General features: G+C 40.4%; 1 long non-coding RNA gene across 1 annotated transcript; it reads left to right on the top strand.

The window, feature by feature from the left end:
* The first annotated feature begins 10,717 nt into the window (after positions 1 to 10,717).
* Positions 10,718 to 26,921, top strand: LOC121472139. Its single transcript, XR_005982782.1, has 3 exons — positions 10,718 to 10,851; positions 25,936 to 26,171; positions 26,819 to 26,921. It is a non-coding gene; the product is annotated as an uncharacterized LOC121472139 (long non-coding RNA).
* Positions 26,922 to 27,454: the final 533 nt, after the last annotated feature.

Below are 27,454 nucleotides of genomic sequence, written 5' to 3'. Positions count from 1 at the left end.
CTCTCTCTTTTTTTTTTTTTTCCTTTTTCTCTTTTCTGAGAGAACTATTATTGGAGCAACTAAGTGCCCAGATTTAAAAACAAATCTCTCTGGTTCCTCAGTCTGGTCCTCAGACTTCCCAATCTCTCTGGACTCTGAATGTATCCATATGACTGAATTCTGGCCAATGAGATGGAGCACAGATTGTTGGAAGGAAATTCCAGAAAGTTTACCTGAAAGAGGAACAAACAGCTAAGAAAACCCCTTTTGGTCTTTCCTTCTCCTTTTCTGTTTCTTTCATAGGATGTGACATTATGGCTGTAACTCCAGCACCAATTTCAGACAAATGAAGCGACCTCAACTATGGCTGACCATGAGGATAGGAGCTTGGGTCTCCTTTGTTTTGTGAAGCCGCCATGTCATGCTTAAACAGCCACATCTGGATTTCTTTTACATGAGAAAATAAATCTTTATGTGTTTCAGCTACGTTATTTTGGGTTTTCTGTTATTGTAGCAGAACCTAATTTTGACACAGTACGACCTAAATAACCAAGAGGAACTCTTCATGAAGGAAGCTTGTTCTGTCCCATATGCCTTATTTAAATAAAAACATTTTCATTTCTCTGAGACTCTTTCTCTAGAAGAGTTCAGAAAACATTAGACCAACTACCTGGACATTTTGAGTTGTTTAAATACTCTTGGTTTCATTTGGACATGAAAAATATATCTCAGATGACCAAATATTTCTTGTTTTTTTTTTTTTTTTTTTTTTTTTTTTTTTTTTTTTTGGCACAACTGAAACAGTTCCTTAAAAGGTTCTATGAAATAAAGAAATATCCCCAGGGTTATTGAGTAGCTGAGTTAAAAGTTCCAACCAGTGATTTTCATAAGGGAAAAACAAGAGCAGGTCAACAAAAGGACGTATCGTTGGAAGGACCTGGTACCCTAAGTCCAGGGACCTGGGACCCCAACCCAGAAAGCCATCACATTGGGATTTATGAACTCAGCTGAGACTGACATCTTTCTTCCCATCTTTCCCAAACCTGACTCACCCTTTCCTTACAAGTTTCCCAAATCTTAGGTTCAATGAAGCACATCCTCCCGGCCCCTTCCTTCCCCTTTGATCACTTTGTAACTAGATATTTTACTAGCTTCTTCTTAGCTTTCTCCTCTGCTCCAGTTCCTTCTTCAAAGTTGCTGTTATTCCAGGCCCCTTTCTTTCTGTTAATAGTATTTCTTCTTCTGTTGGTGGATCATTTAATAACAAAAAGACTAAAAATATCCTTGGGGCGCCTGGCTTGCTCAGTCAGTAGAGCTCAAGCCCGACGTAGGAGGTAGAGATTACTTAATACATAAAAGGCTTTCAAAATTAAAAAATTAAATCAGAGCGCCTGGATGGTCCAGTGGGTTAAGCGTCCGACTCTTGGTTTGCTCAGGTCATGATCTCAAGGTCATTAGATCAAGCCCCACATTGGGCTCCTTGCTCAGCAGCATGTCTGCTGGAGAGTCTCTTTCTTTCTTCCTCTACCCCTTCCCCTCTCACACAACACGTTCTCTCTCAAATTATCTAATTAATTAATAAATTAAAATATTTTTTCTCCCCTTGTTCATCAGCCAGTCACCAAATTCTACTGATTTAGGGTCCAAAATTTCTCTCAGATTGAGCCCTCTTGTTTCCATCCTCATCTCCATCTCCGGAATCCAGACCTTCATGGCCACTTGCCTGAACTGTTTTTATAGCCCTCTGATTCCTCTTCCTTCTGATTCTGGTGCCTTCCCTCCTCAATCATTCTACACATTGCTGCCAGAATTGTCTTCCTCACAGTGTGACTTCTGTAAATCTTTGATACAGTGTCACTTCTTTAATGTGTTCATTTAAGGGCCATCTTATAGGTGCTCATTAGGTACTAGGAGTAACTGGAGGCCCTGTGGACATAAGTATAAAGAAGACCCAGTGCTGGTGGAGATGGTGGCTTACCAAGACATAAACAGGTAAAAATGCTATACAAAGGTGCACAGCCGGAGATGATACCACAGCTTTGGGATTTGGAAAAGTCTATTTGTAGGTAACATCTGAGCTGAGTCTTAAGAGCAAAATAGGTTTTAGCTGGCTGATGATGGTGGAAAGGGAGAAGGGAGGAAGTAACCTGAGCAAAGGAAACATCACCAAAGGCTTGGGAGCAGCAATGACTTGTGTGTACAGAGAAACACAAGAAGCTGTTTCTAGAAGGTGAAGTGTGACACCATGGTCAGAGGCAAGTCCGGAGAGGTGGACTGTGTGAACTTAAATGTCCACAGATTTCATTTCCTCCAGAAATTCAGGGCTAATCAATATTGCTTAGTTCACTTAAAGGTGAGAAAGGTCTCCTTTTGTTTATCTTCTTCATGAATACCACTTTTCACATCTTGTCTGCAGTCTAAAGGGCTGCAGGGAGGGGACAGGATTTTGTAGGTTGGGAATCACAAAGTGTTAATCCGGCCTAGCTCCACCTGACCTGCTTGACGATTCCCACTAGAAGCTAGATTTGTGTTGTATGTTGCCTTTCTGTTCCTCATTGGTAAAGCTTTCCCAGACTACTAGAGTTCATGGTTAAGGAACTTCCCCTTATGTGTTCAGTGAAGCATTCCCCTCTTTCAGGTCCTTCTTACATTTCTCCTCCTTACATTTCTCCTCCTTACATTTACTGGCATTAGGAGACCCAGTGTCTCATTCTTCTTGATGTAGTTTTGTTCCATTAGGTGTTGTCAGTGAGAAGCGTCCTTCCAGCAGCCACTGATTTGATTGATACTTGATGCATCTTTCAAATCTTTTTACAAATCCAATCCTTACCACTATCCTAATTAGTTGAGTATTTTGATCTCAGCCATGCTCCATTCTTCTCTTGCTTGCATGAAATGGCACCTGGAAGATTTGAGGCCATTCAGGACTATAGACCTGCATAGAAGTATGCTGGAACATTCTAAAGTAGTTAATTACTGAACACCTGCTATATGCTGCTCCTTTACCCGGTACACTTTGAAATCCTTTAAAACTCAGCTCAATTCTCACCTCCTTGGTGAAAGACCTGATTTCCTCAGGCAAAAATCAGTCTCTTTGAACCCCATAGCTTTTTATCTGCATATCTATTATAAAGCATAGCACATTGCATTATATGGTTAACTGTTTGCATTTCTGTCTCCCCCACTAGATGGTGATGTCCTCAAGGGCAGGGATTATGACCTGTTTACCTTTGTGACATTCATTTATTCACTCATTCAATACATTTAAAAAAATACCTACTAGGTATCAGGAGCTAAACACACACACACACAACTCATACTCAGTACACAACAGAGACATGTCTATGCTAGTAGATAATAGACTCCAATGAGAGGTAAATAAACAGGCAATTATAACTCCGTTTTGAAAATGCAATGTTGAACATACAGAGGAGCACATAAAAAGGGCACCTCCCTTTAAGAATCAGAGAAGGCTTCCTGGAGGAAGTATCCTCTAAACTGAGGTCAGAAAGATTGAGTAGGTGTTAGATATAAAGTGGATGGAGGATAGGATGGGAACAAGGAGGGCAAAGTATTCTGAGGCACACAGGAAATAGCTCAAAACCCAAGAGGAGAAGACATAGTGTATGCTGAGATTGAATATCCTGTAGCCTGTCTAGAGCTAAGAGGAAAATGTCAAAGCTGGAGATGTAAAGGGGGCAATATCATAACAGACTCAAAGATAGGTACTACAGTTTATTCAAATTTGTTTCTTTCTCCAGTGCCTCGCAAAGTACTTGACTAATAAGTAGCTGGCTAATAAACATCTGTGGAAGAGAGGGAGAAAGAAGGAATGGCTCAGCACTCCAGTGGGTGGTATATAAATGACATGAAATGCAGATCCTGCCTGCCCTCAGGGCTATTGAGAGACAAGACATATCTGTCAAAATATGTAAATAAAAATGGGCCCCTTTGATTCAATACCAAAAGAGAGCAATGCAGGCAAACCTGGTTAACTCTGGAGAGATTGCTGTCACCAGAACTTGTCAGGGAAGCCTGCATCAAGAGGATGAGGTCTGAACTACATCTGTAAGATAAGTATGGTTTAAGCAGGAAGAAATGAAAAAACAGATTTTGACATTTTACTTCGTGGAGGTGAGAGGCAAGGTGAAGGAGGAAGAGAATCCCTTTTAAACTATTCTTGGTTCCTCTTCCTATCAACTTCTGTTTAATGAAGAGGTGTTTTGAGAACATCAGCATGTTTGCTAGAGAGATCCGACTGCATAGAGCGTGAGACTCTGTCTAGAAAGACCTGTTCATGGAATCAGAGCCCAAGAGACTCATGTTCATACACTTGACCCAAAGTGAATATACTCTTTAGTATGGATTTGTGTTATGAAAAAAAAAGCAGTACAGAAATACAAAATATGTTCAGTGTTAATTGTTCAACTAAAATAAAACCATTTTCCAAAAAGGATCAATTTTGCTTTACAAAAGCAACCAATATCCTACAAATTAGAAGCAATAATTAACCAAGAAAATTCTAGAACAACAAGTCTGTGGATAGTTTCTTGAGCCTGTGTAATGGAATTTAACTTCTACTATCCTGGCTAAGTCTTCTATTAGCTGTGCTGGCATTTTTGCCTATTGTCTTATAAACGCATTCCAGTTACAGCTTGCGTATCACAATTGGATATCTTTGATTTTTTTCCCCAATTTTAGTGCAGGAAATTATTTTCTGTCAATGTAATGGTTTATATGTTATGAAATTAAAACTTATTTTCTCCTCATTTCTTTTCTGTTAAGCTTTAAAAAATTTCAACATTCTTTTTCAGTCTTTGCTATTGTTTGCAACACTCCCAAATTTAGAATAATCCTTAAATTTTCTTATTGAGCATTTTTCCTCCTCCTCTCTTAGAAAATCCTTAAATTTTTGCCCATCACATTCATGCTTTTTATTTATAGACTGTGACTTAAAAGTGTGAGTTCACTGTAGAATTTCAAAATGTACTTGTAGACAAATATACTGACCAGATTTATTATTTCCCTGCACATCCTTCTCTTAAGCAGGCTAGCCATACTTATATATTCCTTTATAATAATTTTAGCAGTTTTAAATCCTCCTGCCCAAGTCCATTTGAATTGATACTGAAAATAAAATTTTATAAGATATGATCATGAGATAAATTTTTTTTTTAAGATTTTTATTTATTTATTCATGAGAGACACACAGAGAGAGAGTCAAAGACAGGCAGAGGGAGAAACAGGCTCCATGCAGGGAGCCCAATGCGGAACTGGATCTCGGGTCTCCAGGATCATGCCCTAGACTGAAGGTGGCGCTAAACCGCTGAGCCACCCGGGCTGCCCGCCCCCCCAATTTTTTTAATCATTAGTTAACATTTACTAGCAGTGCTGTATTGTACTCAAGCTGCTTTCTACTAGTGAGCCAGAGCTGATTAGAGTAAACTTGGAAGAAATTTGTAAACCATTGCTTTCAGCTTGGTGTCTTAAAATCTGCCACAATGAGAATTTGTACACCAGAGAAATCAGCAAACCCTACAAATTGGGATTTACTTTTTCTACCTCTATCAAAACCACTTGTTAGACTATATTTCACTGAATCTAAGATGTTGTTGCTTAAAAGCTGGACAATTATTTTATACATCACAAAGAATAAGAAACATTGTCAGTTAGACTATAATATAACCTTTTTTTTTTGGTAAAGTGTATTTCCCTTTCAAAGGTATTAAAATGTGGAAAAATATATCTTAGAATCAATGATATATGACAATGAGGTCTCACATATTTTCTACAATTAGAACATGAGACAATGAGAAATTTCCTCAGTAGGCTCTGTCTATTGTGGAAATCGTAGTTTGGGGGATTTTGGACTGAGCCAATACAAAAGAGATCTTTTTGGAATTATTTGATTACCTTCTTACCTAAATACTGTTACACTCTTAGTTTGTTTCTAATCTTTTGGAATAATGCACACATTTTCTTTAAAAAAAATGCAGCTAGCCTCATACTTTTCCATGATATTGTCAATAGCATTTTAAATGAATTAATTTCTTTTTTTAAATGAATTAATTTCTTGACAGTAACACTTGCGTCTATACTTCAGTCCGCTAGTCAATTTATATAAAAATTATAACATGTTTATTACTGATTTCTTTTTTTTAAAAGATATATTTATTTGAGAGAGAGAGAGAGCGCGAGTGAATAGGGAGGGGTAGAGGAAGAGGGAGGGAGAAATTTTAGCAGACTCCTCACTGAGCTCAGAGCCCGACAGGGGACTTGATCTCAGGACCCTGAGATCATGACCTGAGCTGAAACCAAGAGTCTGACGCGCAACCAATTGCACCACCCAGGGGCCCCACTAATGATTTATTTCTTAATAATCATGCCCTTCCTCTCCTGCTGAGTTGCTTCTGAACTTAAAGGTTAATGAAACTGAAGCACATTTTAAAACTTTCTATGTGAGCCATGATAAGTTCTCTGTTCTTTTTTTTTTTTTTTTTTTTTTTTTATTTATGATAGTCACACACAGAGAGAGAGAGAGGCAGAGATACAGGCAGAGGGAGAAGCAGGCTCCATGCACCGGGAGCCTGACGTGGGATTCGATCCCGGGTCTCCAGGATCGCGCCCTGGGCCAAAGGCAGGCGCCAAACCGCTGCGCCACCCAGGGATCCCAGTTCTCTGTTCTTAACAGAAAAACAGTAACATGGAACTACATATGTGGTTGTCTCTCTTGCCAGTTAGGTTATTTATATCTTATCAGAAAAAAAGCCATTGTATTGATATATCTACCTGCTACTTAACAGGGCGAAACTTAATTATGACATTGTAGGAAACCAATGATCAGGGAGTGTATAAATAACTCATTCACTAAACTCAAAATACAAATGGCCAGCAGATAATTTATGGTGACGATGTAAATGGCAAAAATGCTAGGAGATAACAAGCACTGGTTTTTAAAAGATCAAACATCAAAGCAAACTGCAGTGTTGAATCCATTTTGAAAACCACTTATTCTGAATTAATGTTATGTTTGAAAAGACAAAGAGCTGGATAATCACTTGTGAGCAGGAAAATAAATCATTTGTTGTTATAGAATTTGAAAAATCAACGCTGTGACTTTTAGATTGTCCAGTAATTTCCTTTGCAGCTAGTAATTTTTAAAACATAGCTACAAAACAGTTTTGCTATTCCTACTGAATACTTGATGAGTGATGATTTATATAGAAAAGGAGTAAAAGCAAGGAGTGTTTCTTATGGAGTTTATGCATTGTGTAACTCTAGGAGTCTCACACATCAAATGTGCTTTCACTATTAAGATAAGGAAACTATTTGCCAACCTTCATTTAATCCGAAAGTAGACTCTGTGTGGTATGTATCATAAGTGTCAATTATTAAAATTACTATCATTTATGTTGCTATGAAATGAATATAGATTTTATGTGTGGAAATGAGCCACCTGCATTTTATTTTTTTAAAAATAGGTGTAATCTCATCTTGCATTTAACTAATTTAGCCATGTACCATGAATCCTTGAGCATCTGCTGTCATTCTATTTCCCTTTATCTATTCTGTTTCTCTCTCCATCATCCATCATCACTGCATCTTCACACACTGTGTACTCTCTGAGTGCATGACTCTGTAGTATATGCAGCCATTCTTGCTAAATTATATTTCCTAAAAAATACTTACCCTTTGGAGAACAATATATTTTGTAAGGTATGACATTAAGCTCTGTAAACCTGACAAAATCCATTTTGAGATTTTTTTTTTCCTAAAGAAATTAAATTTCGAAAGTGCTGAGATGTTAAGCAATGAATAAAACAAGGGAATAAATAATTCACTAATGTATTAATAAATATTTCAGTGCTGAATGGAGTCCTGGTTAATGCATGTTAATATCTTAGTAAGTGAAATTCTTTGAATGTTTTATATGTTACAACTTAAACTATTTAATATTACTAGTCATGGATTTATAGATAAAATATTTAACGAAAGTCAGTAATGAATATGAAAAGGACACTTTACAGGTGTTTTAATAAATGAACTCCATAATAGTATAAGACATTCAAAGGCAAAGATATGTATTTATCATCCTCTAAATCTGATTTTGTTGTAGAGTCCTTATTAGGACTCTTTTTACTTAAAATAGATTGTCAGGGTGAATTCTGAACACAAATATTAAGAGGCTCATTGCTATTTCAATGAGCTTATGACCTCTCTTTATATTACACTTTTGTCCCTGAAATGTTGTCTTCAGAGATTTTTAAAGAATATTTTAAAAGATTTTGTTTATTTATTTATTCATGAGAGACACAGAGAGGCAGAGACACAGGCAGAAGGAGAGGCAGGCTCAATGCAGGGAGCCCGATGTGGACTCGATCTCAGCACTCTGTGATCATGCCCTGGGCTGAAGGCAGACGCTCAACTGCTGAGCCACCCAGGTGTCCCAGATGGATTTTTTTTTTCCAGATGGATTTTTTTAAATACGAAATTTATTTTTGCTACTTCAGCCTTAAGCAGTGCATTTTTAATAATTTGACATTATCCTGTAGGATGAAGAGTTTATTAGGGCTGCCAACTGCAAACTGTCCCTCTGATCAATACACTGCACGTTAGTGATACTGCACACATGCTCACATTCAACGAGTTAAGTCTCTTAACCTCACAAACCTTTGTGTGCACAGAAGAATATAATTTCAGAAAGTGTTTTCTGGCAGGGCACTTTTGACATTTTGGACCTGATAACTCCTTGTTGTGGAGACTGCCCTGTCCTGTATACTGTAGGATATTTAGAAATATCCTGTCCTTTTTTTTTTTTTTCTCTAAATCCAATGGCCAACATAGAGTACATCATTAGTTTCAGATGTAGAGTTCAGTAACTTATCAGTTGCATATAATACCAGTGCTCATCACATCCCATGCCCTCCTTAATACCCATCACCCAGTTACCCCATTTCCCTACCCACTTCCCCTCCAGTAACTTTCAGTTTTTCCCTATAGTTAAGAAGAAATATCCTGACTTTTGTATGCTACATGCCAGGAACTGTTCCTGTTCCTTTCCCCCATTGTGATGACTAAATATATCTCCAAACATTGCCAAATGACCCCTAGGAAACAAAATCATCCCTTGTTGAGAACCACTGATTTTACAGTAATATGTTTTCTGGAAGGAAGTTAGGAATTATAACATAAGAAAGTATCAAAAGTCCTTTACTATAACAGAAAGTGGCTAGTAATCTATAATGATTATTCCTGTAAAATCAACTTTATTTAAATGTATATTACATAGATTTTAATTGTACAGTTTGATGAGTTTTAACAAATATGTACATCCATGTTGCCTTGGCCCAGTCGAGATATAGAATGTTTCCAGGGTGCCTGGCTGGCTCAGTCCATGGAGCTTGTGAGTTTTGATCTCACAGTCGTGAGTTTGAGCCCCATATTGGGCATAGAGATTACTTAAAAATGTATAATATATATATAGAGAGAACATTTCCATCATCTTAGAGAGTTTCATTTTGCTGCTTTGCTGTCAATCCTGGCCTGTACTAATCCAAGCCCTGGCCCAGAAAAGCACCGACTTCTATAGTAATAAGGTAGTTTTGGCTGTTCTAGAACTTCCTATAAATGGAATAAAAAAGTATACACTCTTTTGTGTCTGACCTCTTTCACTCAATTAAATCTCTGTGAGATTTATCAATATTGTTGTATATATTAGAAATTTGTTCAGTTTTATATCCATTTGTCTGGTTATATCCAATCTGTTTATTCACTCACCTGTTAATGGACTTGAGGTTGTTTTCAGTTTGGGTCTATCACAAACAAAACTTTTTTTTGAACATTCATGTGCAAGCCTTTGTGTAGACATATATTTTTTATATCTTTTAGGTAAACACCTAAAACTGGCATTGCCATATCAGAAGATAGTTGTTTTATTACATTTAGAGACAGATAGTTATACCATTTTACACTCTTACCAACAACACCTGAGAGTTCCAGTTGTTACACATTATCATGAACACTTGATATTGTCAGTCATTTTAATTTTAGCTGTTTTCATGATTCTGTAGAGATCTCTCGTCATGATTTTAATTTGCTTTTTTCCTGATAACTAATGAAGTTGAGTGTATTTTTATGGGCTGATAAGCCATCCATGCGTCTTCCTTTGTGAAGTGTTTGCTTAAGGCTTTTGCACATTTTCCAATTGGGTTACTTTCTTATTGAGTTGTGAAGAGTTCTTTATATTCTGGATACAAGGACTTCATCCTATGTGTGTATGGATATATATGTATATATAGTATATATGTATGTACACATATATACAGTGAATACTTTATCTGGTCTTATAGATAGACTTTCTGGGACAGAGCCACTATAAAGATTGCATTTAAAGGATCTCATTATTTGAAATAAGTCCTTCTGAGATTATTTTTATAAAGCAAACACCTAAGCACAGGTTTATTCTATTTTCATATAAATGGTTCTTAAAGCTTGCATAATCCTAAATCATAGTAGTTACACATAAAAAAACTCCACTCATTCCTTAACACAACTACTAACAATTTTGTAATTGTAAATAATCAAAAATCTAAAAAGCAACACTTACTTTATCAAATATTCTGAGGTGTTTCTCCTTTTTTTTTTTTTTAGATTTTTTGAAAATTTATTTATTCGTGAGAGACAGAGAGAAGGAGGCAGAGACACACAGGCAGAGAGAGAAGCAGGCTCCATGCCGGGAGCCTGATGCAGGACTCGATCCCAGGACTCCAGGATCACACCCGGGCCGAAGGCTGGCACTCAACCACTGAGCCATCCAGGTGTCCCTGAGCTGCTTCTCTTGAAGAGATGTATATGTCTATGGCTCAATGTTAGGTAACTCGATAAACTGATATTAGGACAGTGGGGAGGAGTGATATAATCTCTATAGTATAGTATTATATATATAATATAGTATAGTATTATATATACATATATTTTATGTATATACATATAAAATGTGAATATATGATGATAAGTTGATGATGATGGAGAAAAAGCAGAAAATTCTTGCTATTCTTTAGAATTTCCCACCCCAGGGCATCCTGTATTTTAAGATACCATCCCATTTGTCAAAGGACATGCTGTATGTAGAAATGCTACTAGAGTTACCTGGGTTGGGCTCCAGAATCAGCCACCTCCAATTACAGTATTTCTTAACTAGTCGGTAAACTTTCCAGGAATGGTACTGCATTTATCCAAGGAAACAAAAGAGTACATGGCAGTTAGCTTCCTTGGAGGGCCCTCAGAAAATGTGAAGCTTGGAGTAAATATAGACGGTCCTCAGCTTTAGGTGGTTCTACCCCCTACCATTTGATGTTTCTAGCATTCAGTAATTTCCCAGATGTTACCACTCTGTGCATTGAAAGGAAGGCTGAAGACAAATGAATTTGTGTCATTCTTCCACCCTCGATAATTGTGTCACTGCACTGCCTTGCTTCTGAGTGTCTCTGAGGGCCCACTGAGTGTTGTTCAAACTGCTTACATGACAGGGTTTAAGAAAAAAGGTCTTGGCACTGTGTCTGGCACACAGTAGGTCACAATAAATAGTAGTTCCCAACCTTTGATCCCGGGGTGGTGGTAAATTTGGGGGGAGGATTTCTTCCACATAGAGCCAGGTCTACTCAGATAAGCTCTCTTGCTAAATCTCTATGCTAGAAGGTGCATTTGTTTTTAAACTACTCCCTTGCTAAGAGGGCACTCCTTTTAAAATCTTAGTTTTAGACTCTCTCTCTCTCTTTCTCAAATAAATAAATAAAATCTTTTAAAAGGGGGAGGGAGTGCCTGGGTGGTTCAGTTGGTTAAGTGTCTGCCTTTGGCTTAGGTCAGGATCCTGGGATCCAGCTCCGTGTTGGGCTCCCTGCTCAGAGGGGAGCCTGCTTCTCCCTCTCCCTCTGCCCTTCCTCTCCTCTCCTTTGGCTCTTGCACACTCTCTCCCTCAAATAAATAAAACCTTTAAGATAGATGATAGATAGATAGATAGATAGATAGATAGATAGATAGATAATAAAATCTTAGTTTCCTTCGTGTCCTAAGATCTTAGGACAATCTCTGAGCCAAGCGCCCTACTGAACAAGCCCAAGGCATAATCATCATTTCCCAGGTGGACACTGAAGTCCCCCTGATTAACCGGGGCTGATTGACACTGCCTGCTGTCCCCGCAGAGCCAGCAAGCTCCTTTCTCTGTGGTCAGCTTCCCTTTCATTCCCAGCCCGAGCAATTTTCCTTTTGTTTTCATGCCCCCTCAACTATGACTTAACAGAGGATTTGTTATATTTTACTCAGCATTTTGAGGTGGAAAGCTGAAAGATTGTTAGATACTTTTAGTCCTCCTTCCAGCAGGAAACAGAACTCTCTTAGTCTTTCTTTTTTTTACGATTCAAATTTGACTTTTATTCAGAATAAAGCTTCGAGGTGTTTTTTTTTCCCATTTTGAAGAAAAAAAATATAGTGAAAGTGCAAAGCATGAAAATCTGAATGCCAATGAAATCAGTGCATATATTTAAAAGGAATAGAGTCCTTGGCCTGCTTTTTGTATTAAGCAGTTTGCTCTAAGTGCTAAGGGACACCTCATAACACAGTTGAAGAAAATGGATTTTTGCCTTCTGGGTTTGAGTCTTTGCCCTTCCTTTTATTCTTTATTTAACCCTGGATATGTAATTTATCCTAAGTGAGACTTCATTTTCACCTTTAACATAGGAACAATGATACTTGTTTAACTCCCTTGTAGGGTTATTATGAGGGTCAAATAAAATAATGTGCAGTAGGTTACAGCTTTTTATAGACTGTAGGGCATGATGCAAATTACAGTTACTACCAGGCACTTTCAAGTGGTACTAGTGAATTACATTTGCTTTTATTCTCTGTGTTAAATGTTTCTGAGAATTATGGGTTGGGCCAACTCATTGGCTAATATAATCTTTTTATCTTTAAAAAATTTTTACAAATTCATTCATTTACCTTAGACAGAGAGAGAGAGAGAGAGAGAGAGAGAGAGAGCGCAAGTGGAGGGAGGGGCAGAGAGAGAGAGAATCTCAAGCAGACCTCACTGAGCATGGAGGCCATCGAGGGGCTCCCATCTCATGATTCATGAGATGGTGACCTGAGCTGAAACCAAGTGTCAGATGCTCAACCAACTGAACCACCCAGGAAAACCCTGCTAATTGTTTTTTTGTTTTGTTTTAATAAAGACAAAAGCTGGATTTAACTCTTCACCGAATACTATGATTAATTATGTTGAAAATATTATTCTCTATATCCTAGCTCAGACTTATGATCCTAGATAGAGAGAATGAAATAGAATTCCTGAAGTTATAGGAAATAGGAATAGACATATACAGAAGTAGATAAATTGCTTAGGTTAATGGAAAAAGAGCCCCTTCCTTTTCTCACCCAAGAGCAAGGACTTCTATGTTGTGGGTTGTGTGCCATAATTTTTCTGACTTATCTTTTCTTACTAAATATTCTCACACTCTGGGCAAGATACACACCAAGGTAGTTGAGAATTTTGGCCACTGCTGTATAAATAGTAGAGTAGTAGTAGTATTTTTTTAAAAAAATAATTGTGGTAAAATAGACATGGCTCTCTGAGCCCCATACTATTGGGATTTTATGGAGGCATCCTCACATAGGCGTGATAGATTATTAACTCTATTTTCAGCCCCTCTTCCATCTCAACAGAGTGTGGGGTAGGGCTGAAAATGCCAACCTTCAATCATAACTTGGTCTTTCCAGTGACCAGTCCTCATCCAAGAGCCATCTAGGAGCCCAGCCAGAGTCGTTTATTTGAAAAAAAAGATGCCCTTATTGCCCAGGATGTTATAAGAGTTTCGGGAATCTTGTGTCAGGAACTGGGGGAAGAAACCAATGTATGTATTTCTTATTATAAATCACAGGGGTAGTACTCCCAAAAGTAAGCTTAAAGATCACTTCCTCAGGAAGACCTCTGATACCAAAGTCAAGGACTATGCTCTATCCTCTGCTATGAGCACAGAGAACACACTAGGTTTCTACTTTCCCTGGAACTTATTATATCAATATTTATATAGTGTTTGTGTTATATATTAGAATATAAACTCCAGGAGGGCTGAAATTGTGACTCCTCTTATCTTCAGTGCTATAAATCACAATTAATGCCTAGAACACAGTGGATGGTCAATTAACATTTCTGGAATAAATGAGTTTTGATCAATAGCATTTGTGAGGCTAACCTCTCTCCCTCTCATTCTCTGTCTACAGAGATATTTACTCTTACTGAGTTTAATAAGCTATTACTTATAACCCAGTTTTTCCCCCTCCCTCTTCTCTCTATGATCAGTTTCCTTTTCCCAACACCTACTGGTTGGACACAGTGTCATGGTGAATGAATGGATGGTGGAGTGGCTACAACGTTGCCAGGCAGGAGAGAGGGCTCTCTTTTTGCACTTTTCAAGGGCTTCATCTGACAAAGCAATGGTGTCCTCCTGCACCCAGAAGTTTGCATTTTGACCTTATTCCTAGGGAATGTGCCCATCAAACTGTGGAGGAAGTTGTTCCTTTCTTCAATACACTTGACCTCTTTTCCTACTTTAACTTAACCACTAGAGGGGGCAGTGACCTGCTCTGTTGGGGCACCGGAAATGTACCTGTAGAGTATGAGGGCTAGGTAGGTCTTGGTGATCTCCTGGGCCAACTCTTCCAGTTTTATAAGCAAATAGAATAAGGGACTTGCCTAAGATTACAGAGTTGGTCAGTGACAAAACCCAGATCCCTTGTTTTCCCTTCTAGCATTCTTCATTGCAGCACACTGTCTCCTGCCCACAAGTCCTTGGAGGATTCTTGCAGGGTCCACTGAGATAGATCAATTTTGACAAGGCTGATTAGCTCGCCAACAATTCCTTGGACTGCCAGCATCATCATCCAAGTTTATTAATGGTCCATATCTATGCTTGTGGGCTGGAGGGAGGAGTAGCATGACATAATGGCAACTGTGTTGAATGCCAGCAGTTAGAAAAAACAAGATGTAGTGGATGGTTGGTGCTAGCTATTGTCTTTCTGTTACATAAGAGGGCAAGCTTTCTGTTACATCTGAGGCTTATAACTACCCTTTCCATCCCTCACCTACTCTCAGAGTTGTGGGTCAATAACCCAGGTCTGGCTAATCACAGCTTCGTGTTCCTCCCAGATGCAGTGATGATTCAAGAGAGGATATGAAATCCAGCTGGGTCTATTAGGGTCCTACCCATGTCTTTAGGAGTTTGAAATCAAAGGAATAACTGTCATGTCTCAGGGGGCATGGTGCCAGAAGAATACAAAGTTGGATGACCGTGGACATCCCTCTAGTCAAATAGAGAAGACTTGCTACCAGAGGAGATTAAGAGAGTTAAGCATAGACCCAGAGCCGAAAGCCATAGGGAGTAACAAATCCCAGTTTTAGTCCTTCAGCCCTGGCTCCTACAGCTTCACAGGTTCCCTGAGTTACCCTACCTACATGATCCTATTAGTTCCTGCTTTTTTGTTATTTAAAGGTAGTTTGGTTACATTTTTGTCACAGTGAAGAATTTTGACTAGCACAGAGACAGTTCAAACTTGGTGTACGGTAATAACACCATTCCTCTGACTTCCAAACTCAAAATCAAGCCAGAGGTCCATCTTTCAAAACCAGACTCATGGGTGGATAGTGATTAGTCTAGTCTTAACATTTTTAAAATACTCCCTCACTGTTTTCTGTCCCAGTTAGCTCAACCAGGAAGCACATGTTGTTAGTGAGGCAAGGCACATGGGTCACATGGTTCAATTAGTCCTGTTTTGTCTATAACATAAGACTTACCCCTGAAAACATCCAGCTGTTTTGCAACCCATGCCCTTGACCATGTTGTGAACCAGTGTGGCTCAGAGCACATCTACACTGTCTCTGGAAGGGAGCGTGAGGTCATAGAAGGAGCGCTGGGCTGCTCCTTCAGCTGCTCAGGTGATAGCGTTCTATCAAACTCCAACTTTTCCTTATTGGAAGAGCCCCCAAGTGAGTCATTTAACTTTTTTGGGCTTCGTTTTACCAGATTACAAAAAATACTCTACTTGAGTGACATGGTCCTAAGATATCGTCTAGCTTTAAAATGGCATTATTCCCAAAGAACAAGTGAAGTACATCTTTGATGAAGGACAAGTCAGTCTAACTGTCCTTGTACCAAAAGGATATTGTGTTCGACCCTACTGTTTTTTCATCGGTCCTTAGGGCAGACTAAGTAAGGAATCATTAAGCATCTTTCAAATAGAAGTTTCTGCTTCTGGCACCAAAGCACAGCCCTGCACTCCTTGGCAAATGATTTGCTACCCTTAGGGCTGATTCTTAAATATGCCAGGGAAAGCCAATCCCTTCTGTAATATCAATGATTGTGAGGCAGCAGTGATTTACTTCAGGGCCTGGGAGCCAGAGCTTTCGTCACATTCTCACCTCTGCCACCCTGGCTCCCTGTGACACCTCCTTGTCCCAAACTGTGAAGGCTGAGGGTTGCTAGGAGACCAGAGCTGAGGCAGCAGACAGCCATCAAGGGGCCTCAGCTCACTGGGGTAGCTAGACCAGGGAACACGGCCTCGTGAGGAAGTAGGGAGGCAAATCCCTCTTGGACTTCTGATCTAGTTTCTAGAAACCGAGTCAAAGTACAACTGGGGGTGGGTTGGGGAAGAGCTTTCTCAGTTCTCCAGATCAGATAAGAGGCAGAGATGCAAGATGAGGCAGCACATGAGAGAAATTACACGAGGCTGTAGAGATGGCAAAGAAACCAAAGGCTTGTTGCTCAGAGGAAATAATGGCAGAAGGAGACATTTGGATTGCAGTTCCTGGTGAACTGGTGTGGGACTAATAGTCCCCCGCTTTCCTCAGATCTGACATGGCGGCCAAATGCTTGCAGGTTCCTGGGATCCATGTGTTGAGACCATCCTTCCTCGGCCTGAGCTTGCCTCTGGGAAGCACTCGAGCTGATCCAAATGCAGATGTATTTGAATTGCTCCAGATGGCAGGAAGCTGAGCCAGTAGCGCTCAGTGTTAGTAGGTGGGGAGCAGTGATAAATTGGACTCTGGTGGGAACCCCCTAGGACATAAGGTTAAGACCACTGTAAGGCAAAGGGTGACCTCCTTACCTGGTTATGTGCTTGACATAGCACCTGGAACATGGGAAAAGCTCAAGGTCTATTGTACTGGTTATACTTAGCTTGACAGATGGGTATTGACTATTCTCGCTCTATCCCCAGACTTTGCCTCTAATTATTTTGAGGTGACTGTGGCTGACAAATATCTTTAAAGTAGATCTTGTCTTTTAATGCCCCTTAAAGGCCTCTTGTACTGTTCCTGTCCATAATGTGAGTTTTAGACTCAGAATCAGTCCCCATTGGACAGTCAACAGTGATGATTCATTCTAACATTTGCCCACATAATTTGCCCATCCCTGACAGACCAAAATACCTGACTCCACAGAACAGAACTCCACATCAACCACGTGCTACCACATCTGGCCAGGAAAACGCCACCTTCCTCTCATTTTTGATTGTCAATTGTAGAATGTCTTATAGATGTTTACGTGTTGTGTGGTCTGCCCCAGAAGTCACCATGTCTTGGTGAGGGCAATATGACCTTCAGGTGAGTCTCTTGTTGCTCTAGCCTTGACTGCTGACCTGGACACAGCTGACTCCACTTGAGGTTATGGCTTATTGCTCCTAGTGGTCACAGCAGCAACAGCAGCACGGTAACAATAAGCTCTGCATTAGAAGGAATCACATCCTGGAATGATGTAATGTTTCTGGATGTGTGGTGGTTGGGTCACATGAAGTCTGACATCATCTGGAGGTGGGAGCTTCTGGGAATGCTGCCACTAGCAACTTTGCGGGGCAGATCAGATCATAGCTCTTTCAGGAGGCAGAAAAGCAAACAAAGCAGAGCAAAACAAAAGGTATGTGCCAGCTTCAAAAATCCAAGTGGTCAAATCACAAGGGAGAAGAAAGAGAGTTGTAATACTTACTCCAGAGACTCTAAAGCCTTACCCCTCAGCATTCAGACACATTTATAATCAAAGGACCTTGAGAGGCTTATCTGCTTCAACCATTTGCCTCTAAGGAAGATTATATCTAAAACTTCAAAGCCTGTAAAACTCTAGGAGAATGATGGCACATAACCTGCTTTGGTAGGTGGCTCCAATGTCACTGCCTTTGGAGCAGTGGCTCTTAGTTGACTAACTAGATGTCTGGGGGGAGGGTTTGGCCATGTCACACCAGCAGAGATTCTTATGTATTCTAGGTGAGTAGGGGGATAGAATTTGGGGAGAGGAATGTGGAGTTAGGCAAATAATGTTTCTAACAAGCTCCCTGGATGGAGTAAATATAATATTTTAAAAATACACAGCTTTGCCTTTATTAATTATGATGATATTTTTAATTGCAAAATTTCAAACATAGAGAAAAATCAGAGAATACTAAAAGAAACACCCACATCTACCCTTCACCTAAATTCACCAATTAAGAACATTTTCCATATCCATTTTATTTTTGTCTTTTTCAGACACACACAGAGTACATAGAGAAAAATCAAGCAAACTCCCTCTCTTTCATGTGTATCTAATTTTTTGAAGAATTCTGAAAAACTGTCCAAATTTTTCGAACCAAATGTCACTGCTGCGTAGTCCTCTCCCCCCATGTTGAGAACCTTTTTTTTTTTTTTAAATCAAGACAGTGTGTTCTTTTTTTCTTAAATTTTTATTTATTTATGATAGTCACACAGAGAGAGAGAGAGAGAGAGGCAGAGACACAGGCAGAGGGAGAAGCAGGCTCCATGCACCAGGAGCCCGATGTGGGATTCGATCCCGGGTCTCCAGGATTGCGCCCTGGGCCAAAGGCAGGCGCCAAACCGCTGCGCCACCCAGGGATCCCAAGACAGTGTGTTCTTGTGTTTGGTTCTCTTACGCCTAAAGATAAATGATAAACTTTCACTCTCTGGGGAAAATAAGATAACAGCTATCACTGCCATAAACACACTTTCTGCCTCTTCATTTTCACCAAGAGGAAAGCGAAGCACTAAGCACGTAAAATGACTTATTTGGTCCTGGCTAGACTGTATGATGGCCAGGATTCAAAGACTTTCAGTTTCCATCTTTTTGTACCAGCCACAGAAAAGCAGAGGTTGCTCTGTGACACTGACTTTTCTGTCCTGTCTTCTATTCAACAAGAGTGACATAAGGAATGTCATAGACCAAGTACCTCACTGCTCAGCTCTGAAACCTTCTGTTTCTACTCTTCCATCTGACTCCCTCAGTGCCTGGTTTTTAGTAAAAAGATACGCCGTAAGAATATCTTGCGGCTGGACCCCATCTTAAGCTTCCACCCAGCCATCTCACTTCTCCACACTGAGCCCTCAAATACCAACATGCTCCCAATATACATACGTGTGTGTGCATCACCAATAAAATTAACAACTCAAGTCAACAGTGGTTTATTGAGCATCTCGCTAAGATCAGGTTTGGGTCCTGGAAACTCTGGACATGATCCCTGCCCTCGGGAAGTTTCCTGATCTACCAAAGAACACAGATATTAGACAAATTATTTTATTTGTGATGCATGTTGTATGGGGAGGGAGCACAGGTATTTAGGGGATCCTACTGCAGGGGAATTTGAACCTAGTTTAGGTCAGGGAAGTGATCCTTGGGGAAGAGATGTTTAGGCTGGTTTCTCAACACCTGAGAAAGACAGCAGCAGAATATGGGGGAGTATGAGGAGTATGTTGATAATCTTCTGCATCAAAGACGTACAAACTCGCGAGGCTCTGCAGCTGTTGGAAAAGGAGCCCCAGCTGCTGCTTCTATCCACAGCCCATGTTAGCCTTTGAGTAGGTTGCCTTTTATCTTAAACCTTGCTTTTCATGATCTGTTGAAGCTTTCTGGGTTCAACAAATTATTTCACTTAGCAAAGTGTTGGAATTATACTCACCTCTATGCATATCTACTCTGGCAGTCTGCTCTCTATTCCTAATTTGGGAATCATTTTTCTACAAGCTTATATTTCAAGTCTCTGGACAGCCAGTCAAAGTAGAATTCCAAATCTGCAAAAAATTGTCAGACTGCATAAAAAGCAATATCCTACTATATTTGTTTACAAAAGATATACTTTATTTTTGTTCTTTTACTTTGAAAAAGAAATGTAAGCTCTCTGCCAAATGTGGAGCTCAAACTGATGACCCTGAGATCAAGAGTCACACACTCCACCGACTGAGATAGCCAGGTGCTCCTCTCCCCACAACAAGAGATGTACTCTGAGAAGAAAGACACAGGTTAAAAGTTAAGTGATGAAAAAAGATGTATTATGTAAACACTAATCATAAGAAAGAAGAATAAAAAGTAAAAACAAGGGCACCTGGGTGGCTCAGTGGTTGAGCATCTGTCTCTGGCTCAGGGTGTGATCCCAAGGTCCTGGGAATCGAGTCCCGCATTGGGCTCCCCACAGGGAGCCTGCTTCTCCCTCTGCCTATGTCTCTGCCTCTCTCTCATGAATAAATAAATAAAATCTTTTTTCTAAGTAAAAGCAATGGTTCATGAGAGACAACAGAAACGAGAAAATAAAATGAGCAATTCAAGAGATGCAATATGCCATTAACAGTCATTCCAGTAAAAGAGAACAGAGAAAATGGAGAGAAGGAAATGATCAAAGAAAAGTATGAGAACTGTTCCTAGGCTTGAAGGACATTCACCTCCAGACTAAAAGGCTCACAAGTAACCAACGCAATAAATAAGGAACCAAGCCAACTTTTAGAACACTGTGAGACAGCATGCTGAAAACCCCCAGAGAGAAAAAGTAGAACATACCAACAAGTTCTGGAATAAGAATGGAATCAGACTTCTGAATCACATCATTGAAAATTAGATGACAATGAAGCAAAGACTTCAAAAGCAACACACACACACACACACACACACACACACACAAACACACACATCTATATATTCAATCTGGAATTTTACTCATCCAAGCTATCATTCAAATACGACACTAGAACTAGATAAAAGATATTTTCAGACATGTAAGTTCTCCAAAATTTACTTCTCCCTTTTAGAAAGCTACTGAATGATGTGGACCTTAAAAGAGAGAGAGAGAGAGAGAAAGAGAGAGAGAGAGAGAGAGAGAAAGGGCAAACCAAGAACTAAGCATCCAAGAAACAAAGGATCTTGCATTAGAGGAATTAAACTCCCAGGATGGAAGAAATGGAAGTGTCCTATGTTTCTGGCTGAGCGTCAAGCCTAGAGCATATCCTGTGCAGGTTGGAGGCAGGCAAAAGAGCACACCAGGAGGGCTGTCTCCAAGGATGAAAATGGATCTGGGGATACCTGATATATTTGCACAGGAAATACATCTCATGAGGATGACCCCCACCCCGGCTTCCTTTGTAGTTGGGAATGAACCTGTAACATCATTCTGGCCAGTAAGACACAAGTTGCATTCTACTGGGTAGAAATGCTAGGAAAACTATTGTTTCCTCATGAAAAATAAAAAACTATCTGGAACACTTACTCTGTTGGTCCTTGACCTTTCCTTCCTCTTGGAATGAAGATGTCTTATCTTGTGGACATAGAGGAGCCATCTTGAGACCATGAGTACAAAAACCATAATCTAAGGATTCGATAGTATAAAGATCAAGGATCCTGGAACATGGATGATAGGACAGAAGCAGTGTTTCCCAAAGTGTGGTGGGGGAATGGGGTCATTTAAGTGGAATTTATGCAGATTAGCATTAAATAACATTGAATAATGCACACCAAAATCCAATCATTATTGCTATAATTTTTCTTTGCTAGTATGACTGGTTTGCTAAATGCACCAATAGACCAAGTGAATTATTACTACCACCTTCAAAACAGGGGCAATGCAAAGGTTCAGTTTTCATATGTCAAAATGAAAGAATATAGAATTGTTTTGATAATATGAAAAAAAGGGGATCCCTGGGTGGCGCAGCGGTTTGGCGCCTGCCTTTGGCCCAGGGCGCGATCCTGGAGACCCGGGATCGAGTCCCACATCAGGCTCCCGGTGCATGGAGCCTGCTTCTCCCTCCGCCTGTGTCTCTGCCTCTCTCTCTCTCTCTGTGACTATCATAAATAAATAAAAAATTAAAAAAAAAAAAAGATAATATGAAAAAAATATGTAGTAGATCACTAAGAAAAATACTTTTTTTTAAAAAAAAATATCACTGCTTAACCAAAGAGTCACAGCACAAGGGATGATTGGGAGAGATGGGGTGGGATACAAAATAAACTTTCATATGGCCCTACACAGTCATTGCAATGTCCTTGTACTATAAGGGAGAAACAAAAGAAATGACATTTACTCCTGTTCCAATATCTATTTCTCAAAGATAATCCTGCTTTCCAGTATTAAATTATGAAAATGCTATCCTTTCGCCTCATAAAACTGGTTACTCTTTCAAAGTTCCTCCCATCCGCCTCTTCTGGTGCCTCAAAAAGCTTTTGAAAATAAATGAGCTGAGGCATATTATTCATCTCTTCTGGTCTCTATGTGACTTTCATATCTAACGCTTAACCCCAGACCCTGGGGAATCGAGTGTCCCTCCCCAATCAGATTTGATGAAACAGCAAGAGGTTTTCAGAGAAACACTGAACAACCTGATTGCTGGCAGCAAGAACAAAGGCTCAACCTCTAGTTTTCCAGATGTGGGTGGATTCTGTCCACACAGATACCATTTAAAATTTAATTTTAAATCCTTTGAGTTCCTCCAAAGAAGATATTTAATGAACCGTGGGAGCTGGTGACAATTTTTAATTATTCACAATATCTTTTTCTTAGTAAAATGATCCATGCTTTCAAGAAGGGGAAGAGAAACTACCAACAACTTGCCAGGCACTGTACCTCCTTTAATTCTTATAATCACCTCGAGGAGTGGTATTATTATTGATCAAGTTTGGCCAAGTCAGCTTGCTTGACTATTAACTGGCAAAGTCGGGATTGGAACTCGCGTGTGCTTGACCCTAATTTTTTTTTTTTTTTTGGCTATTCCTCTGCGCTGGGAATTTTGTCACCTTCAATGCTGCAGGATTTCACCTAGTGAGCTGCTAGCCGTTTTGTTGACAGATTAATCATAGGGCTTTACAGAAATGGTGATATCAGCTGTTCTTCTTAGACTTAGTGGTCAACTGCCTTCATGTGCAAAAAGCCCAGTACCATCAGGCAGTAAACAAAAAGAAACAGCAGGGAGCATCTCTAGTCTCAAGATACTCAAATCTAGATGGAGGAAGAGAACAGGTAAAGAAATCGTATTTGTCACCAGATAGTAATTAATAAGCCAGAGACGGCTTGATTTCTCTTCTAGTTTTTTTTTTTTTTTTTGGTCTATTCTAAAGATAGTAAGCACACATGGTAAGCAAATCTTCTCTAATCTCATCTTTTGATATATTTCTTTTAACTCTTGTTTTCAACACACATGTGTACATATGTTTAGGCATTGAATTGAGTGATATTGTATATACTTGTATGTATTGTTTTTTTTTGTTTTTGCTTTTTTGTTTTTTTTATTCACTATTGTGTCATGGGCCCAGCAGGTACGGTCTGCCACTGGGTTGGAGGTTCCTGGTGTCTGAGGGGCACAGGAGGTAGACACAGCTTCTGTTCCTCCAGGTTATAGCAGGTGGGTCCACTAGGGCACAAGCCAGACAGCTGTGCCATGTATAGAAATGGTGCTCATTTTCAGCTACCCTGGAGAACTATATGGAGCTCCAGAGAGGATTTATTTTTAACTCCTTAATGCCTAGATGAAGAGAACCATACTTGACACAAAAAAAGGAATATCCAGCCTTGTATGCATTAAGACTTTTACTTCTGGTAATAATAATTCCAAGGCCTTACTTTTGCATAACATTCCTGAGTTTGTTTGCAAAATACTTTCACATACATTAGTTTATTTACATAAATCTGGGTCTTTTACATTTGTCATCCCATTTGAGAAGGCAAATGTAGCTTTCCTGGATTAAAAAAAAAATTAAGGGGAGAATGTGAAGGAGACGGGCCTAAGATTTAGGTGGAGTTTGGCTGTGGCAGCTCCTGCCAGAATGTGGAGGTGTTCCCTGGGGCTCTCCCAGCTGTATCCAAGGTGACACTGGACTCTGCAGAAGGTGGTCCAGGAATGTGCCCATTCTTAGCTGAACGAGCAAGGAATGTGCCTCTGCCAAGCTGTCTCCTGCAGTGGGGATCAGACCATGTAGTCTCAGTACCATTCACAACAATAGCAACAATAGATCCTTCACAATGATCACCTGATCAACTCCTCACGAGAGCCCCAAGAGGGAAAAATTATGATCCCAATTTTCTCTGTGGGGAAAAACGGAACTAAGCAAAGGCCAATGACTTCCCAAAGCTCCACAGTTACTAAGTATTAGATGCCGGATTTGAATTCTGGTCTATCAAGCCTTAAGGTCTCTAAAGGTTAGGTCCTCCTCCCCCAACCCCACACCATCTCACCAGATTCTAATTTCTTTCCCTGCTTCCATTCCCTTCCTCAGGGAATCACTCCTGGACTATTCCCAAAGTCCAAATTCTTGTTTCTTTACTAAGAAAAGCCAGCATACCCATGAAGACGCTCAGAAGAACAAAGGACCGTACGTAGGATTCCTATTCCTTAGAAAGTAACTCTGGTAATTTAGAGTGATGCTTTTTCTCCTCTCTCTTATGTTATATATTATCTCAACATTTAGGACAGCTGTATCAGATGGGTATTATTCCTCCCTTTTACGGGAGAGAAAACTGTGTCACAGTAAAATACTTTGTCCAAGGTTGCAGGTTTTAAGTAGTGCAGATATAATTTTTCATCACATCCCTTTGACTTGAGAACTACTGTTGTTTCTTGCTGTTCTTAAAATGTACCAGAAATTCCAACATCTGTACTTCTAAACCGCGTTTCTCCCCACTGACTCATGCCCCTGGGAGCGCAAAAATCCCTTTTCAGACACCACATGTCCAGAGTTTGGGTTAGAAAAACAAGGTCAAAGACAAGAAGCCTTGGAAGTAGGGACTGAGCCCATATTCCTTCCTGCCTTCCTTAGTGGGTGAACTTCTCGCATTGGAAGGTGCTCCGGCAGGAGTGATGCTTGACGGCCTGGAGTGGCCCCAGTGTGGCCTTGGCGAGGCCGGCTATTTGCAGCTCTGAGGGATCGCAGCCCTTTCTGCGGGAACAGAGATAAAAACCACAGAGGCAAACAGGCACATGCCATTTTCTATTTTATTTTTATTTCTTAGTCGTCTGCAGGCTCTGCCGGGAGGGCAGGGCTCAGGAGAGAGAATGCACTACAGGAACTAATGGGACCACGAAGTAGCCTCCAGCCTCTGTGTTTCCTCTCTGGTGGTTTAGCTTCTGCTGCCGGGCTCTCCCCACAGCCCAGAAGCCACACCTCAGCAAGGATCACTGTGGGCCATGGCCCTCTAACACTCCTGCTTGGGGAGCTATGCTCCAGGGAGATGCACCTGCTGTTTGGGGCTCCCACGTGTGCTGCCTGACAAACCGCATCAGCTTTGCCAATGGGCTGAGCAAAAGATGAGCCTGTGCACAGAAACAGCTACAGGGCATGAAAGCACATGACCCCATGCCTGGTCTCATCTCCTACTCTCTTCACATCTAGAGGAGGAGTGGAGCCAGTCAGTCAAGGAGCTGGTCACCTTCCCCCTGCAATCCTTCTATTTGGCAATTATAGGGCTGCTATTCCCAGGAAGCCTCCCAGAGACACCAGAGCGCGTACACACAGCAGGAGATACACTGGTAATCATTATGTCATCGTGGATTTGGCTTCTTTTCATTAACTAAGAACGCTTTGCCCAAGTCCTCGGCCCTGCTAGCCTGTAGCTATGTAGGCAGCCTTCACATGTGTCAAAAGTTGAACTCAGTTTCCCAATTGTCTGTTTACACAGGATTTCTTCCTCTATAATGTTGGTGACACAGACAGAAATCACTCATCTGTGAGCTGACCCTGGGAAGATAGAGCCATCCTGTTGGTCTGTTCGAGAGTTGAAGGCATTAAGGACAAAGACTCCCACTTAGACTGAAATGTGGAGGAATGACTTCTGAAAGGTGACATCGTGGGGAAGTAGAGGCAGTCTGGAGTCACGTGCAACGTGCCCCGAGATCCCATCTTTGAATATGGAGTGTAAGTACCCATGGATGCCAATGCTTGAGAGCCAACAGCCTATGTGAGAAAAGACACAGGGATGTCTTTTAAAATATATTTTCCTTAGACTCCTTGGTTGCATTTTTGCAAAGCTGGTGGGTGAGGGAACAGCTGTTGACTGAGATCCAGGTGTGGAAGAGTGATCTGGTTGGCCAGGAGCCATCCTGGAGCTGTCTTGGGCTGGAGCAGACCCAGAGAGGAAGGCTGAATTTTCACTACGATGGCACTGTGGCAAGCAGGACAGGTGAGGCCCAGCATAGGGGGAGTGTCAACCACCCTCCTAAAGCAACTTCACCCTGGCACCAGTGACCCTGGTATTTGTGGTCATCCCTAAAAGCTAACCTTGCCCTGTGTGGCCTCGGTGATTCATCCCTAACACCGAGGGACATCAAGGGAGCTCAATGTGGGACTTGATCCCAGGACCTGGAGATCATGACCTGAACCAAAGGCAGATGCTTAACTGACTGAACCACCCAGGTGCCCCCTAACCCGTTTTAAAAACACATATCCTTCCCATATATGCAGGAAGAGATAAAGGGAGTGAAGAACAGCCAGGCTATTCTGACATCAGTTTTAGGGCCTATTTTACACCTAATTAATATCCTCTGTACCCTCTGGCTTTCCAGGAATATACAAGGGAAGAAGCCCTTTGGATCACAAGTAAAACAACCTTGAAGGTCTGATAACAGTTTTGAAGAGTAAGCCAAGTATTCATTTTGTAAAGAGGAGGAGTAATAGAAATAAAGAAAAAAAAAACCTTTGAAAATAGATTCACATGTATATTTTGAAAACCAGGGTGTTCACAGTAAACAAAGTAAAATTAACATCTGCAAAGAGATGGAGCTATGTATTTGAAAGACTGGGGGAGTCACAATATTTGGTCCAAAGGGTAAAGAGGTGATGGCTCTAAGAGAGTAAAACATGAAGAGTATTTATTAGCTCTGTTATGTGATTGCTGGGGCTGCAGAGTACATGCTTTCTCTCATCTTCCCACCACTTTGCATGTATAAATGCACACATTTATACCTTCTTATTTATTAAGCTGTGATTATGTCTTTCCAAGGTAATCCTTGGAAACATTGCCAGCACAGAATGGGACACTTTAGGATCATGAAGTGGTGAGGGGCAGGGAAAGAACACTTCTGGGTGGGTAGCTGCAGACTAGAAGAGTAAACAAGGTAACCACTTGGGATCCTAACTCTGTTATTTTTTTAAATAGACCTTAATTTTTTAGAGCAGGTTTAGGTTCCCAGCAAAATTGA

The sequence above is a fragment of the Vulpes lagopus genome, chromosome 11, assembly GCF_018345385.1.
Source record: "Vulpes lagopus strain Blue_001 chromosome 11, ASM1834538v1, whole genome shotgun sequence".
Classification (NCBI taxonomy): Eukaryota; Metazoa; Chordata; class Mammalia; order Carnivora; family Canidae; genus Vulpes; species Vulpes lagopus.
Note: the sequence above shows the minus strand (reverse complement) of the source record. Positions and strands in the feature narration are given on the sequence as shown.